This window comes from Cetorhinus maximus, chromosome 18 (assembly GCF_964194155.1).
Source record: "Cetorhinus maximus chromosome 18, sCetMax3.hap1.1, whole genome shotgun sequence".
Classification (NCBI taxonomy): domain Eukaryota; kingdom Metazoa; phylum Chordata; class Chondrichthyes; order Lamniformes; family Cetorhinidae; genus Cetorhinus; species Cetorhinus maximus.
The window spans coordinates 89290252-89302377 of NC_135896.1; positions in this window are offsets into that span (position 1 = coordinate 89290252).

The following is a 12126-nucleotide window of genomic DNA, read 5'->3' on the forward strand; positions in this document are numbered from 1 at the left end:
GACAAGGGTAGCAGATGCATGAGAACACCACCATCTGCAAGTTCTCCTCCAAGTCACACACCATTCTAAATGATCAACGTATCTTCACCGTTGCTGGGTCAAATTCCTGGAACTCCCTTTCAAACAGCACTGGGAGTGTACCTACACCACATGGACTGCAGCAGTTCAAGGAAGTGGCTCACCACCACCTGCTCAAGGGCAATTAGGGAGGGGCAATAAATGCTGGCCTAACCAGTGATGCTCAAATCCCATGAAAATAAAAGAAGTATGGAAGTTGAATCCTGCACATTGTGCATGGAACTGAGTTTTGAATAAATTGAGGCAATCAATCCTTTAAAAGGTTACTTCCTTGATCTTTTTTTCCCTGCTTCAGCCGATCATCTTCTAAGTTGCTGACCGTTGAACATTAATCATGTATGCCATTAAAGCCCAGCAAAGTGATTGAAAGATGTGACATGAATTGTGAATCTTCAGTACCTGCGAGTCGATTTACATCACTCTGTAATTGCCTAGCACAAAAAGCATCCCTGTTCTTTTTAAGAACATGCTGGATTTGCGCTTTTATTGCCCTATAACTCACTGCAGAAACTTAGGGCTGGAATGTAATGGTGTAAACATTCATTTAATGACGTGACAATTGTCAACACAATGGCAGACAACCTCAAATTCAACTTCCTTCTCCGTCGTTCCTCTATCCTTTCTTTCTCCATGAATCTCCCTGATTAAGGAGATAGACTATTGGTCCAGTTGTTCACTGAGCTCCCAGATAGAAACATAGAAACATAGAAACTAGGAGCAGGAGTAGGCCATCTGGACCTTCGAGTCTGCTCCGCCATTCATTATGATCATGGCTGATCATCCAACTCAATAGCCTGCTCCCGCTTTTTCCCCATACCCTTTGATCCCTTTCGCCCCAAGAGCTATATCTCACTCCTTCTTGAAAACATACAACGTTTTGGTCTCAACTACTTTCTGTGATAACGAATTCCACAGGCTCACCACTCTCTGGGTGAAGAAATTTCTCCTCATTTCAGTCCTAAATGGTCTACCCCATATCCTCAGACTGTGACCCCGGGTTCTGGATTCCCCCACCATCGGGAACATCCTTCCTGCATCTACCCTGTCTAGACCTGTTAGAATTTTAGAGGTTTCTATGAGATCCCCCCCTCATTCTTCTGAACTCTAGCGAATAAAATCCTAATCGACTCAATCTCTCCTCATATGTCAGTCCCGCCATCCCAGGAATCAGACAGGTAAACCTTCGCTGCACTCCCTCTATAGCAAGTACATCCTTATTCCAGGTGTGGTCTCACCAAGGCCCTGTACAATTGCAGCAAGACATCCCTGTTCCTGTACTCGAATCCTCTGGCTATGAAGGCCAACATACCATTTGCCTTCTTTACCGCCTGCTGCACCTGCATGCTTACCTTCAGCGACTGGTGTAGAAGGACACCCAGGTCTTGTTGCACATTCCCCTCTCTCAATTTATAGCCATTCAGATATTAATCTGCCTTCCTGTTTTTGCTACCAAAATGGATAACCTCACATTTATCCACATTATACTGCATCTGCCATGCATTTGCCCATTCACTCAGCTTGTCCAAATCACACTGAAGCATCTCTGCATCCTCCTCACAGCTCACCCTCCCACCCAGCTTTGTGTCATCTGCAAATTTGGAGATATTACATTTAATTCCCTTATCTAAATCATGAATATATATTGTGAATAACTGGGGCCCGAGCACCGACCCCTGTGGTACCCCACTAGTCACTGCCTGCCATTCGGAAAAAGACCCGTTTATTCCTACTCTTTGTTTCCTGTCTGCCAACCAGTTTTCTATCCATCTCAATACACTACCCCCAATCCCATGCGCTTTAATTTTACACGCCAATCTCTTATGTGGGACTTTGTCGAAAGCCTTCTGAAAGTCCAAATAAACCACATCCACTGGCTCCCCCTCATTAACCCTACTAGCTACACCCTTGAAAAATTCCAGTAGATTTGTCAAGCATGAGTTCCCTTTCGTAAATCCATGCTGACTCTGTCCGATTCTGCCACTGTTTTCCACATGCTCAGCTATTAATTCTTTTATAATGGACTCTAGAATTTTCCCCACTACCGACGTCAGGCTGACTGGTCTATAATTCCCTGTTTTCTCTCTGCCTCCCTTTTTAAATAGTGGGGTTACATTAGCTACCCTCCAATCTGTAGGAACTGTTCCAGAGTCTATAGAATCTCAGAAGATGACCACCAATGCATCCACTATTTCTAGGGCCATTTCCTTAAGTACTCTGGGATGTAGATTATCAGGCCCTGGGGATTTATTGGCCTTCAATCCCATCAATTTCCCCAACACCATTTCCCCACTAATACTGATTTCTTTCAGTTCCTCCCTCTCATTAAACCCTGTGTTCCCCAACATTTCTGGTATGTTATTAGTGTCCTCCTTTGTGAAGACAGAACCAAAGTATGTATTTAGTTGGTCAGCCATTTCTTTGTTCCCCATTATAAATTCCCCTGTTTCTGACTGTAAGGGACCTACATTTGTCTTCACCAAGATGTCCCAGTGCCCTCACTCACACTTCCCGCAAGTTACAGTGTGAAAAACCTTGAGTTAAAGAATGCAGGAAAACATTTAACTAACAGCGTACATGGTGATATGCTCCACTGCATCAAGATTTGACCCGTTTGGCTGCATTTTATGTGACCCTGCCATGCATGCTTTCGATGGGGGTGGGGGGTGGTGGGCACCTAAAATAGGGCAGGTGCTCACATCACCGCCTTCCCGCCCACCACTAGAATATGGGGAGTGAGCGGGCGCCAAAATCGGTAGACTGCCCGCCATATTTGAATAGATAATCAAATGTCAATTAGGCTTGTTACTAAGCCAATTGACCCAGAAGATATGCTGCCCCCTCCATAAAACAGTTGGCATGGGCAGTCAGGCGTGTGCGGACAATGGGATTTTTAAAAACATTCTTCAAAGGCAGGAAGGAAGGTGGGGTTTCTATCTTCGGGGGCTGCCCTTTGTGGATTGGGGGTTGACCTCCCCTAAGGAAGAACCCCAACTTTCTTTCTACCTACCTGCTGCCTTAAACCTACCCTCCAACCTCCACCACTCCCTCCCTAACCTGCCCAAGGCTTCCCTGCCCAAGATCCTGGACTTACCTGTCTCCGGGGATCCATTGGGCCTTCTTCTGCTTCTGCATTGCAGTCATGGCAGCGCCCACTAATGGGCTCTTGAAGCTGCCGGGTCTGGTGGAGCTGCCGGCCAATCTGATTGGCTGGCAGCTCCCAAGGGCGGGACGTCCTCCACAGTGAGGATTGGAAGTCCCACTCTGCCCCTGGTTAGCCTGCCCTGCAGTGATTTATGGCTGCGAGGCGGGACAACGTGGAATGGGTCAGCTCCTTGCCCAATTTAATATACTGCCCATTGCTTATCTTGCAAGTGGGATAATTTGTTATTACACTTTTAGCACTTTTCATTAACCATTTTGTAGAACATATCATGTAATCCTTCCCCAACACAATGAACTCAAAGCTCCCTTTATTACTCATGAGGATAAATTTTAAATCTAGTCATTGGTCTTTCAAAACTATTTAGCCACTTCAGGTAAGCTTGTGCATTGAGGACACAGACAAGAAGTAACCTTGCTTGTAGGCTCACACACCACGGGCAGGATTTTACATTCCAGGTTTGCAGGTTGTGGGGAGGCAGCCTGTAAAATTCCTCATATGGCCTTAACCACCGGGTCCCTGCCCACCCCCACCTCTTCACAATTTTACAGTAGGACAGGTGAGGCCTAGGCCTGCTCACCCGCTCTCACCCCAACTGAGGCCCTTAAAAGGCTAATTAATGACCCCTTAAGGGCCGTTTCCCACCGAGCATCAATTTTCAGGATGGTGGGAAGAGTTCAGGAGTGGGGAAGCCCGAGAGGTGATCCTGCTCAGGCCTCATGCGGGAGGGGTGGGGTGGGGCAGTGGGTGCCTTAACCAATGGCCTCAACACTGGGCCATCTCCCCATAAGTCTGGCCCCTGCAGGTGCACTCCCTGTCCCCAGGCCTCTCCACCAACACCCCCACCCTCTTTCTTCCCACCCTTCTGGGCCTCATCTCCCTCTCAACCCTGAGACCCCCCACACTTACCTGGTCCTAGACTGGGACTTATACTATGGGAACTGCTTGCTTCTGGCGCTGCTGGGACTAGAGAGCTGTTGGCCAATCAGATTGGCTGGTAGCTCTCTGAGGTGGGATCTCCTTGCTACTGAGGGGCGGAAGTCCCATCTCTAGTCAATTAACACTTGTTGGTAAAATTGGTAAAAAAATAAATCTGGAATTGAAAGCTGCCATCTGTCATGGTGATCATGTTTTGACCAACAATCAATGATTGTTGTCAAAGCCCAACTGGCTCACTAATGTCTTTCAGGGAAGGAAATCTTCCACCCTTAACTGGTCTACATGTGACTCCAGATGCACAGCAATGTGGTTGACTCTGAACTGCCCTCTGAAATGGCCTTGCAGGCCACTCAGTTCAAGGGCAATTAGGGATGGGCAACAAATGCTGGCCTTGCCAGCGACACCCACATCTCATGGTCGAATAAATAAAATTTTATTCTTAGAGCAAGTCATTTTCCAGTTTACAGTCCTGTTAGCAACAACTTGTCGAAAATCTGATTCACTTCAACCACAATACGCAGAATCTGATGAGATCTGTGGAAGGCTGGAGGTGGGACTGGGAGAGAACTTCAAAAAGTCACCACTGGGTTCCTGGGCCAATGCCTTCCCACCTCTGGGTGATATTGCTGGAGGCGGGTGAGCAACGGAAGCAGCTCCTCCCCCAGCAGCAGGGAGCAGCCTATTGGTGACAATTCACTGCCACTTGGGGCCAGATTATGGACACTGCCCACTGAAGCCCAGCAGGCCCCAGGAGGCGGTCTCCCTGTGGCAGTCCAGGGGTCACTAAAGCCTCTTACATTCATCCCCATATCTCCTCCCTGGAGCCGCTTCTGCAAGAGACCCACAGCTACAGTGACAGGCCATCCTGCAGAGAGGGTCTCCAGAGGGGATCCACAATGATAACCAGGCAGCTGTGGCAACAACTAATTTTAATAATTTCACATAAATCTTCAGAAAGCGCCTCCATCTTAAGGTGCCCTTGTATTTTCCTGCTGCTGCGGCAAGCCTTCCCATTGGGCCAGACAGATGCCTGTTCTGCCCACCATCTTTAATTGGACAGCACTCTCTCTTAACTGGCTGTTTCCGGTAAGGTCGCGCAACAGGGTGGCCAGGCATCACCAGTGGGGTCAATTGATCCTGACCTCCGAAAAGCTTCAAAGGTGGTAAGATTCCGCCATTGTCCCTGCATTGTAAGAAACAGAAGCGAGTGGCTGCTTTACATTGGCAGAAATTTTCAGACAGTGCATTCAACTGCGAAGCCCATTCATAAAATAAGCATGGCTGGTTAGGGCATGCAATACAACACAAGTGCCAATATGGCAGAGCCCCTATTTTATGAGCACTTCCATCATGGGATTGGTAAGCGGAGCGTTGAATTTGCCAGGAAAACCAGAATAATCAGATAAAATCATAAATGGGTTTTCCCTTTTAAATCTACTCTGCATTCTGCTTCCACCTCTGCTTTTGTTGGGGCATCCCACGTCCGAACAACACACTGCCATTAAAATAATTCTCGTTGATCTGAACTTTATGTGCTCTAGTTACAGACTAAATAATAATCGAAATTGTATTTGCTGATTTATCAGAGCCTCCTAATGTTCTTATTAGCCGTTGCATCTCCTCTTCATCGTCCTTATTCAGATATAACGAGCACCATTTTCTTTGGTCTCTCCTCAATATGAAATTCTCTCAGCTCTGCTATCATTTTAGTGAACCTCCTCTGTACCTTCTTCATTGCTTTGATGTCCGCCCAGAGGTAAGATGCCACAAATTGGACAGAACATTTTAACTGCAGGATAATCAATATGTTTAGCATGACCAGTTTGGTTTTCTTCGCATATCTACATACGTGAAATCTAAGAGTCCTCTTTTTAATTGCTTTATCAACTCCCACCTTTAAAGATTTGTATTTGAATTCTTAAGTCTCTCTGCTCCTCAAATCCTTTTAGAGCTTGAACATTTGTGTTTTCCTTGCTCTTCCTGCAAAAACCTTGTATTAAATTTCATTTGACATCTGTTATGACGCGGCAGACGATGTGTGCCAGTTGGATCAAATCCACGAGGGAAACTTGATCATGCGGTGACAATGATTTTGCAATGTTTAATTTTATTTTAAGATGCGTGCCCTGAGTTCAGCAGTAATAAGTCCACCAAGACTTAGCGATTTTTTAGAAAACTAAATTAAACCTTTATTCACAAAAGAAAATATTTCAAGCACATATATAGGTCTACAAATTACTACTATAATAACTCCTAAAGCCCCTAATTAATCTAGCTTCCAGTTACACCCACTGGCAACATTAAGCAAAGAAATAGATTTTAAATACATTTCAGCCAGTTAACACAATACCCTGCACAGTAGAATTCAAAGTGGCTTTTCCCAGCTTCGGTTTCTGTAGACAGCAGCTTAATGCACAACTACTGGAGGCTTTTCACACTTCTGGTAGATCGTACAGTGCCTTCCTCTGACAGATGGCCTCAATCCATTACACATGTTTCTCCCTCTTAATGCAAATTCCGTTGTTCACGCAGGTCTTTGAAACTTCACTTTTCTCATAATATAAATCATTTCATGGTGCTAATATTATCAGTGACCTTCAGGAAAAATAAACACATTGCTTGGCCCAACTTCTCTGGCTAGGTGTAACATCCTACCATCTCTTTGAAATTCAAACTACCCTGATTTATATAAAAATGCAAATTCTCCTCGCCTCACATTCTAAAACTTCAGCCATGTTTATATATTTAGCATTTCAAACCTGGCTTCTTTTGATGAGGCAATGACTCCAGACCAGCTGTCTCTAATTCAATTAAATCCCACACATACGCACACAGAGAAACTATCCAAACCTCACTATTAACCTACTTTTACAATAAATCACAATAATATTATGATAATTATTATACTTACATGACACATCTATCTGCCCAATCTACCAATTTCTCTACATCCACCTTAAGCCACTCACACACCCCTTCACAGTTAAACATTTCTTATTCTTTATTCTTTCATGGGATGTGGGTGTCACTGGCAAGGCTAGCAGTTATTGCCCATCCCTATTTGCTCTTGAACTGAGTGGCTTGCTAGGCCACTTCAGCGGCAGTTAAGAGTCACATGTAGGTCATATCAAGGATGGGAGATTTCCTTCCCTAAAGGAGCATTAGTGAACCAAGATGGGTTTTTACAATAATCAATGGAAGATGTCATGGTCATCAGTACTGAGCCAAGCTTTCAGTTCCAGGTTTATTAACTGAATTCAAATTCCACCAGCCACCACGGTGGGATTTGAACCCATGCCCCCAGAGCATTAGCCTGGGTCTTTGGGTCGCTAGTCCAGGCATTACCACTGCGTCACCATCTCCCCAGGCAGAGTGAAAAAGAGAGGGCATTCATTTTATTTCTTCTTGAAAAATAATTGATTTTGTTCAGAAAGAGGAATAGAAACATATATTTTGTGAATGCTTGAATTTTTTGACACAACACTTACAGGAGAGATCACGAATGCTTTGGGGTCATCATGGTGGTTCTGCACACGCAAAACAATTTGACAATAGGCTTTGCCGATTGAAGGAGAATTTTTGCACAACTTGCTGAAACCTTTAATCTTTTGAAATGATTCCCATCGAAGGCAGTGCTAGAAATTACAGACACAATGTCTATAGTGTCACTGACAAGGCTGGAAGCTCTAAATCAACTAATTTCTCATCCTTACAGCACTGTAGTCCATTCACTTTGTCCCACAGGGATTATGCACTACTTCCTGCTGAGAACAAACGAGACATACTAATGAAGAGAAATGTCATTGATTTTTTTTCCTTACCTGATTGTTTGACCCTCGAGTCAGAGTAGAATGGTTTATGGGTCTCCTCCTTGGAGAGGCCCCTCTGGACTTCATCACTTCACTAAACCCCATATCATTTTGATTGATTAATATTGTTATTTACTAGCTTCTAAAGGCCAACTACATTAGTATCTTCTAAGGAATAATAATGTTACCAGTTAAATGGTTTCCAGACAAAGCGGTGTGAGCAAAAAGACACCCGTGATAATGAATTTGTACAAGCCAGATGTAACTGCAGCTGATATCATAGCTCAAACTCTTTGTTGAAAACACAACAGGTGCAATATTGGTTGCTGTTGCATCGCTTGTAGTGGTGCTTTGGAGGCCTTGTGCCACCCTACCTGGGTCCCCCATGCCGCAGGTGGCTTCCTACATGGCCTGCACACCATTCTGCCAGGATGAGGCACACTCAGGTGCTACCTTGGCCGGTGTCGGAAGGCTTTGATTCAGCGCTATCCTGACATCACATGGCCCAACTGACTGATGTGACATCAGGATCCCAAATACAACCAACGAATGTCCAGACAACACCTGCATTGTTAACACAAGAAAAAAGAAACAAGCATGAAGATGCAAGATGGGCCCTGCTTTATTTTAAAGATCAGGCACCTTGATTACAGGTAAGGTAATTCTTTGGAACTTTTTCTATTACAAAGTGTCTGGAGCGTTTTTGGATTTTTAAAGACTCCTTTCATGGGGTGTGGGCGTCCCTGGCAAGGCCAGCATTTGTAACCCATCCCTAATTGCCCTTGAACTGGTTAACAGTTAAGAGTCAATCACATCGCTGTGGGTCTGGAGTCACTTGTAGGCCAGACCAGGTAAGGACAGCAGATTTCCTTCTCTAAAGGGCATCAGTGAACCAGATGGTTTTTTTTTAATGATAATCAACGATAGTTTCATGGTCACCATTATTGAGATTAACTTTATAATTTCAGATTTAATTAATTGACTTTAAATTCCAGCAGCTGCCGTGGTGGGATTTGAAACCACGTACCCCCCAGAGCATTAGCCTGGGCCTCTGGATTACTAGCCCAGTGACATTACCACTAAGCCACGATCTCCCCTAATTTACCATGGTGCGTTGCCACATTTGCACAGGGAGGGCAGGGGAGTAGGTGAATTGTCCACACAAAGGGGGCAATAGGTATGGTGCCTGCAGCGGCAGTGTCTCTGGGTCTGCAGTCGGGAGATGAAGCAGAGGCTGCAGAGAGGGCAAACTATACACTATCTCCTCTGCCAGTTTGGAGCCAGAGTTCTCAATGTTCCTTGTCAGTGATAGGAGGCTGTCTGACAGGCCTGCCAATACACCCAGCATCTTTGTGTGCATGCCCATTCAGTACGCTCCTGTACACAGCCCATCAGGTTGCTCATGTGAGTCCTCTGCAGCAGTACATTTCTGCCACCTTGCTCTCTGGGGAGATGACAAACAAGCAATCTTTTCGCTCTAACCCTAGCTGTAGGCCACTCTTGGTTGGGTGACTTACCACATGCTGATCCCAAATCTATATCAGCCTACAAGTTAAGTGCGGTGCCAGCATTTGGGTTTATGGCTGCGAATGTCCGATCAAGTCAAGGGGTCTCTGCACCAGTGCTGCGCTGTTGCTCTCTCTGGTAATCCTGGGTGTGCTGTGATTGGGAAGGTGACATTTCTTGGGCACCTGAATGCAGGAACTCAGAAGGGGAAGGTTGGTGGGAGAAGAGGAGGGTTCGGGTGGGAAGCAAAGTTCCATGGTCACACCATCAGCAGCTTTCTCATCAGGCCAGATAGCAGGATGAGGCTGAGCTGGGAGTTGGGATTGGGAATAAGGCAGGAACATACCAGCGTGTTCAATATTCTCAGTGACACTGTATGCAGCTGGCACCATGATTTTGAGAACCACCTCCTCTGTAGAGTTCAAGAAATGCAGGCATGCCGGTGCCCACCACTGCTGCTCTGCTCTCTTATCTTGTGTGCCAGCTTGTCCCGCAAGAGGGTGGGCAGAATGCCAGTGGCTGTGCTGCACTGAGTTTGGGTGACGGGAGAAGGATCCATGAAAGTTTACATGTCCAGTGATGGTGGAGCCCAGCATGTGAGTGCAAAAGACAAGGCATAAGTATTTGCAAGCATCTTTAATCAGAACGGCCAAGTCAATGACCCATCTTGGCTTCCTCCTGAGGTCCCCACTGCCAGAGGCGCCAGTCTTCAGCCACTCACTTTCACTCTACAGGCAGAATTTTCACATCGTCGTGTGGGGGTGGGCCCCGCACGCCAATACGTAAAATGACGCGTGGTGACATCGGGTGTGCATCCCACGTGCCATCGCGATATTTCAGTGGGCGGGCACGTGATGATCTCTGATGCACGCCTGCCAGTAATTAACGGGCCACTTAAGGCCCTTGAGCCAGTAATTGACGCCGATTTTTCGGGGCCCGTGCGATCTTCAAGTTGTCGCACGAGCGCAATGCTGCCACAGGTAGGCCACATTTTTATAAACCTCATCCACAGGCGGGATAAGAGGGGTGAGTGGGGTCGCGAGTGTTTTTTGTCAGACATTTAATGCTTAAACTTACTGTTACTTGCCTGTGTGAGCAGGAATATTTCAAAACTCTTCACAGCTGCTTGGACAGGAGTAACAGGCTTCAGGTCAGGACTCTGGAGTAAACACCATTTTTGGGGCCTTGCTGGTTTCAGGAAGCCGTCCCTTACGCTGGGAATGGGAGTTGTGCTCTCCACAGGAGGGTCCACCTCTGAGGAGGAAGAGAGGGCCAGAAGGGGGAGGAGGCCAGGAGTCCACATTCAGTCTCCAGGGGAGCCACCCTTGGGAAGACAGGTGCAGGCACAAGGGGCACAGGGCCAATAGGAAGTCCAAGGTGGAAGGGGCTGCAGAAGACACCACTATCCTGCTGCCAGGGTTTACAGGCGGCGAAGCAGCTATCTCAATATGTCTGAGGTGCAGTGCTGAAGGAGGCTCCATCCCTCAAGGGAAACAGTCACCTCCGTTTGTCAGATGATAGGCCCTGACATCTGCGCCAGCTGTGCGGGTGGGAACCCCATGCCAGTGGCGTTAAAGGTCACAGGTGCCCTCAACTTCCATGCCTCTGGCTCTTTCCAGGGCTTGGGGGGGTGATCTTTGTGGTGTCTCCCGATCAGCTGTCTACACTTGTGTCAAGCAGGTGACAGACACTCTGTTCACGTACGATGAATTACTTTGACTTTTGTCATTTCTGTTATATGAGTCAATACAGCAGCCATGTACATAATGGGAAGAATTTTCCAGTTGGTGAGCAGGGGCAGGGCCCGCTCGCCGATGCGCAAAATGACGTATGGTGACATCAGGCGGGCATCCCGACGTCACCGCGCGTCATTTAGATTTTCAGTTCGGCGGGTGCATAGCCGACTTGGCTGCGCCCCCACCGAACTGTCAAAGGCCTGTTAAAAACTAATTAAAATAGTTAAGTGAGCTGCCCGTTGGCGGGGGGCAGGTGAAGAGCCCAGGCGGCCTTCACATTTTTCATGAAACCTCATCCACGGAGGGGGGCGGGGGGAGGTGAGGTTTCATGAAGTGTTTTAAAATTCAATAAAAATGTTTTTAAAATTTCATTGACATGTCCCAGCTCATGTGACACTGTCACATGAGGGAACATATCTTATAATATTTTCTTTTCTGTATTTAGCTTTTAAAAACTTTTAAAAGCTTGAAAGAGCGCAGGTTCCAACTCAATGAATTCCCCTCCGCCCGCACAGGGAGCGCTCAGCGCTTCCGGGCGAGTGTCACGCTGGACAGGCCTTAATTGGCCCGCCCACGTAAAATGGCAGCACGCACCCAATTGGGGGCACCGATCGGGTTCATGCTCGCTCCCGCCCGCCCACCCCCGCAGAACTCCCCCCCTCAACGGGGGGAAAATTCAGCCCAATGTCCTGCAGCAATGAACTAAAATGCCAGTTCATTTATTTTTGATGGTGGAGGTTGTTGAGGAGGAATGCTGACCAAACGTCAGAGATAGCTGAAACAAAAATAAAAATACCTGGAAAAACACAGCAGGTCTGACAGCATCTGCGGAGAGGAACACAGTTAACGTTTCAAGTCCGTATGACTCTTCAACAGAACTAAGGAAAAATAGAAGAGA